This window comes from Lactuca sativa, chromosome 2 (genome assembly GCF_002870075.4).
Source record: "Lactuca sativa cultivar Salinas chromosome 2, Lsat_Salinas_v11, whole genome shotgun sequence".
NCBI lineage: Eukaryota > Viridiplantae > Streptophyta > Magnoliopsida > Asterales > Asteraceae > Lactuca > Lactuca sativa.
This window is the reverse complement of record NC_056624.2, coordinates 159,106,043-159,112,042: the sequence shown is the minus strand read 5'-3', so window position 1 is coordinate 159,112,042 and position 6,000 is coordinate 159,106,043.

Below are 6,000 nucleotides of genomic sequence, written 5' to 3'. Positions count from 1 at the left end.
GTGGTGGTGGAGATGTGATGGTTGAGACTGTAATTGTAATACTCCTCAACTTCTTTGATGGTGCGCTTGAGACAAAGAGAGATAAGTTGATCTAACTGGTTGGCTCTGTGAAGTTGCTAGGGAGCAGCATCTTGGATCTGGGAAAGAGACTTCAGAATGAGTTTGAGCTTTGAGTCAATACCTTTAACTTTCTGGTCAAGGTTCGTATTAAGGCTTGCTAAGTTCTTATCAAGTGAGTCGAATTTGGTGTTTTCTGAGGCAATGGTGTCTCGGAGTTCCAACAGGGCAAAAGGATCCAGTATGTTCTCATCAGAGGATCCGTTGTCCGAGGTGGAACTTTTGGATTTCTTATCATCATCTATGTCATCATTATTTGGCTTTGAAGGCTTGGAATCATCAACTGGATTTTCTTGTACTTGATTATCTTGATCACCTTTCAAGGTACTTTCAGAAGAATGAGAGGTGTTCTTATTTGCTTCAAAAGTTTCTACTTCTTTAGATTCCTTGGAGGATGAGAAGAGACCAAAATCATAACGAGGTTTCAAGGAGGAAGGTTTCTGCAAAAGCTTGAAGGAAGTGGAAATCGGAATAGCACCAACTGTAGTTTTGTCATCTTCAAACATGATCTCATCAGAAAGATCATCTCTCTTATCAGGATGAAAATTATCTTTGGCAACAACTTCTTTTTGAGGAGGATTATCCACTATGGTGTCAGAAGTGGGAACATCTCCTGTAACAACAACTGTAGAAGGCTTAAATGCTTGATCTCTTTCTTCATCGGATGGAATGGTGAAGGAAATGCAAATTCGGATGGCCCAATGACGCATAGAGATCAAAGTATATTCCACTTGGTCTCAAGTGAGTTCTTAATGCCAATAATGAGTTCTGTTTACGAAATTTACCCAATCATTGTATAAATTACTTGATCATCCTTTACCTGTGGTAGGTATCAAATCGGTTGAGGTTTCCAGAGTAAAAAGGACTGCTCCAACTTTGGAAAGCTTCGAAACAAAGATAGGGGCCCATGATTGTGCATGTGTAGAAACTTGAGAGATTTCCAAGATGACTCGTGAGTGTGTCCCAGGGGGCTCCAAGGGACTATTTTCAATACTGACACCATCTTTTTGAGAAGATGGGGGTCGATTATACGCAGACTACCCGTGAGTGTGTGCATGTGATATTGAAACTCCAAATGGTACTTCGGAAGAGTGGCTGGGAGGGGTAAGCTGTGACCTAAAGTCAGGTAAAATGCTGACTTGTGAATCCTTTTGAGAGGGTTCACCAGCTTTGGTTCTCTCTTTGGCTCAAATTTTTGAGGGTGATGTCTTTCATTTGGCCATTTGCTTTTTGCGGCCTCCTGAATACAATCGAGACCTCAAGATGATGTTTGCGATGTGGTAATTCGGATGGAACTGTGGCTAACATGTGTACTGGAAAACATTTGATAGGTACGAAAGCAGATTGGTTTGGTAATCTATAAGTATTTATAGCTTTAAAGGAACAATATACCTCTTTGATGTCCGAGTTGAGAGGAATGAATTCAAATCTCTTGAGGTAGAGTTGTTGTAGTGTCAGAGCGCAAAGTCTAGGACTTGGAATTTCATTCGGCTTCCTCTTGACTCTAAACTTCCGAAAGTCTTTCCATAGCACTTCGTGAAAGTCGACTGAATTATCTCTTCTGGAGATGATTTTGTACACAACATAGAGCCATTCTTTGCTCATGATGTCTATACCATCATGTTTTCTTGATAATCCTTGAAGAATGAAGTGCATCAATATAGTCCAAAGGCCATAAACCACAGACTTCTTGAATTCCTTTTCCTTGAATTCACCATTATACCCAATCTAATTCAAGAACAACTGAAACTCTTCAGACGTTGGTACTTGAACTCGAAAACATTTGGAGTTTTCTGCAATGCGAATAGCTTTAGAAATGTGTTCTTGTGGACTAGAACAATCTTGTCATCGACAATCATCACTTCCAGTACACCGTCTTCAATTTTAACTCGTTCGAGTTCTTTGTGACGGATACAAAAAGGAAGTTTAGGGTTAGGGATTTTAGTAAGAGGAACTGCGATAGGGTGGTGGGAGATGAACTCGATTGTAACAGCCCGGATTTCCAGGTATTTTATTGTTTTGATATTTTTGAGTTTTGAGAAGGGACTCGGCGAGTTGGAGCTCAGACTCGCCGAGTAGGGTCGCGATTCTGGACGCGGGATTCGTCCGGACTCGGCGAGTCCAGGATATGGACTCGGCGAGTCCACGCTGTTTAATGAAACCCTAATTTCTCGGGTTTGGGACCTATTTAAATGGCCTTATGGCCGTCATTTGCATCCATCAGTCCATAGAGAGAAACCCTAAAAGTGCTTTAGCGATTTGAGAGAGAAAGGAGGCATTTCTTGACATTTGTGTGTTGTTTAGCAAAGAAGAGGGAGGCTCTAGCCAAGAGGAGGCAAAGGAGACTGCTATTTGGTGGATTTGAAGCTTGACCCTTCAATCTAAAGGTATGATTTCGGCTCATCTCCTGTTTTGTGAAGTATAACCGATTTTAGGGTTTCTTGTGGCCTTGTTGAGTTGATTTGATGGCCAAATAGTCCCATGCTAGTGATGAGACTTCGGATCTGGATCCATAGAGGTCCAGAGAGTCTCATTCTTCAAGCTTTATAGAGAACAATGGAGGTCATGACCTTGTGTAGTGAGATTTGTTGATGATTCTTCATAATTGGTCATATAGAGGTTGTTAAGGCATCAAGACTAGGACTTTACGTGATGAATCAGTCTAGGAGGGCCAGATCTACGAATTGTTGGAGTAGATCTGACCTTAGAAGCAAGTTTGAGTGATTGCATGGAATGGACTCGCCGAGTCCGATGAGCAGACTCGGCGAGTAGCTTGAAGATTGCCTTGGACCGGTCAGGGAGTGGTCCAGTCGAGTCAGGGGTTGACTCAGTGAGTCAGGGCGAGTTAGAGAGGGTTCTCAAAGTGGACTGAGTAGAGCTGGGACTCGCCGAGTCGTTCTTGAGACTCGGCGAGTTGAGTCGGGGTGGCCCCGCGATTTTTCTGCCAGGTGAAACTCGTCGAGTCAGGGGGGAGTACTCGACGTGTAGAAAGGGAATCCTAGAGAGTTGGTGAGAACGTCTAGACTCGTCGAGTTGCCGTGTGCACTCGCCGAGTCCGGTCAAAGTTGACCGTTGACCGTTGACCGTTGACCTGTGTTGACTTCTTAGGGATAGTCAACCTTAGAGATAAAAAGTGTTAATTAGAGTCTTGTGATGTTATAGGAGGATTAGAGCTCGGAGGATCGAGCACGAGGGATTTCCAGGGATCGTGAGATACCGAGACACGCGAGGTGAGTCTTCTCACTATACTTTACCTTGAGTCGGTAATCAGAGTTATGTGTTAGTGTATGTATGTTATGTGTATGTTATGTGTTGTACTGCATTATTTCTATGTGATTTATGCTGTGCATGATTACAGAGTTGGAACCGGAAGGTTCCTAGAGTTAGAACCTGAGGGTTCACAAGAGTTGGGTGCACGGACCCATAGAGTTATAGCCTCGGGTGGCTAATATGTGTTTATGTGGTATTTTGGGGAACTCACTAAGCTTCGTGCTTACAGTGTTAGTGTTGTTGTTTCAGGTACTAGCGATGACCGTGGGAAGGCGCCGGCTTGATCTGTACACACGCAGGGGACTTTGATATATTTACATTGATCTTGGGATTTTGTGTAATGTGACTTGAGATTTAAATCTGATGTTTTATGGAAAATGAATGAGAAACGTTTTTTTATAAATTGTGAAAAATAAATTTTAAAAATTGGCGGTGTTACAAGTTCGTATCAGAGCCTTGGTTTGAGGGATTCGAGTACTCCTTCGGGCGTATTTGAACTCAAACTGGGGATTTAAAAAATGTATTTTCTAAAAGAGTAAAAGATTTCTTTGAAAAACGCAGAGCAAGAGATGTGTGTACGATCAGTCAGCGCCCAGACGGTGATTTCCCAAAATACCTTTATATATTATGTGATATTGATATGATGTATCCGCATGCTAGAGTAGGCTAGGTATTGCTATTAGGACTAGGGTGGCCTGATTTGTGATGCCTTAGCCTAGGGAGATGTGAGCTGCTATGAGACGCTTGAGAGTGAGTAGGTAGCAGCGAGGGGCTTATGAGAGATCTATTAGAGAGTGGTCCATGCATGATAGAGTACTTGAGACTTGGGATCCAAAGAGAAGGACTTGGAGTGTATTCCGGCGCGGTGCGGACAGTAGTATTGGGCCCGTACTACTGGAAGCACCGGGGCGGTGTGCAGCCCAAGTCAGAATCTTTGGAATGCCAAGAATCGAGGAGGAAAGAGTTGTCGAGTGTGAGCATACTCGTGTGGATTCTAATTTATCATATGTTGTATTTCAGAGGTGGATCATGGTGAGGACACGTTTGATGCCCGAGAGCAGTGGTACCAGTGAGGAGGAGATCCGCCGGATCATTCAGGAGGAGGTGGCTGCGGCCATCAGGGCAGAGATACCGGAGATGTTTGGGTCTATAAAGACCACATTGATTGAGACGTTTGATGAGCGTTATGCCGCTCTTTCTGAGGCTGCTGCTGCAGCGGCTACCGCAGCGATTGCTGCTGTGAGGCCGCAGGGTGGGGATGCGTTGCTGTTCCGTGAGTTCAGCAACACAAAACCACCAGAGTTTGATGGTACTCAGGATCCGGTGGCAGCTATGAGGTGGATATCTGATATTGAGGGGTGTTTCTTCACTTGCTCGTCTCCTGAGCATTTGAAGGTCCGGTTCGCGCTGAACCAGCTTCGCTTGGGAGCGAAGGACTGGTGGAAGTTCGTGACGGCGCATTATACGCCCGCTGAGCTTTCTGCGGTGACCTGGGAGAGGTTCACCACCATGTTTCGGGATGAGTACATTCCCCAGGTGGAGAGGGAGCGTTTAGCACAGGAGTTTCTGACCCTCAAGCAGGGTACTGAGTCTGTTACAGCAATCACGAGGATGTTCCACGAGAGGGCGATGTTCTGCCCTGAGCACGTGTCCACTGAGCAGGCACGTATGAGCCGCTACTTGAGCATCTTGAGGCGGGATATTCGGGAGTTCGCTGCGAACTCCTCGTACCGGACATTTGCCGAGCTTCAGGCAAATGCCCGGAAGAGGGAGATTGAGCTTGAGACCCAGGCCAGGGAGGAGGCGGAGTCTCAGGGGAGGGATCGGCGACCGGCGCTGTCGCAGCCGGCCGCCAAGCGGGCCAAGCCTGCTGATCCCAGATCAGGGAGCCAGAAGGGCCGCACTTGCGGAAAGTGCGGCAAGGGTCATGACGGAGTTTGCCGAGCGGGGTCTTGCTACAAATGTGGCAAGGAGGGGCACATGGCCAAGGACTGCTCCAAGGGGTTTGCAATGTGCTTTCACTGCAACCAGACCGGACACCGGAAGGCCGAGTGTCCGCAGTTGCGCGGAGCATCTCAGGGGTCTACTCCTGCCGCCATCAGAGCTACAGAGAGTCGGCCTGTGAAGGCCGAGGCGCCGAGAGCTCGAGGGAGAGCCTTCCAGTTGACTGCGGAGGAGGTCCGCGCCGCGCCCGATGTTGTGGCTGGTATGTTTCTTTTCGTGTATTTATTTTTGATATATGATGTTATGCTTATATTATGTTATGCGTAGGTACCTTTCTTGTGAACTCCGTACCTGCTTTAGTGTTATTTGACTCGGGTGCGAGTCGGTCTTTTGTATCTTTGGCCTTTGGTCAGCATATCAGTGTTAGTCGTGAGGCATTGAGTCGGCCTCTGAGAGTTTCCATAGCTGACGATAGAGTGATTTGCGCCACAGAGGTTTTCCGGGGATGTGTGTTAGAGATTTTCGGGGTTGAGTTACCGATTGATCTGATTCCTATTGCGATGGGTGATGTTTGTGTCATTGTGGGCATGGACTGGTTGAGCCGATTCGGCGCGATTATCGACTGTGAGCGTCAGCTGGTGACTATACGAGACCCTGGTGGGGGAGTTC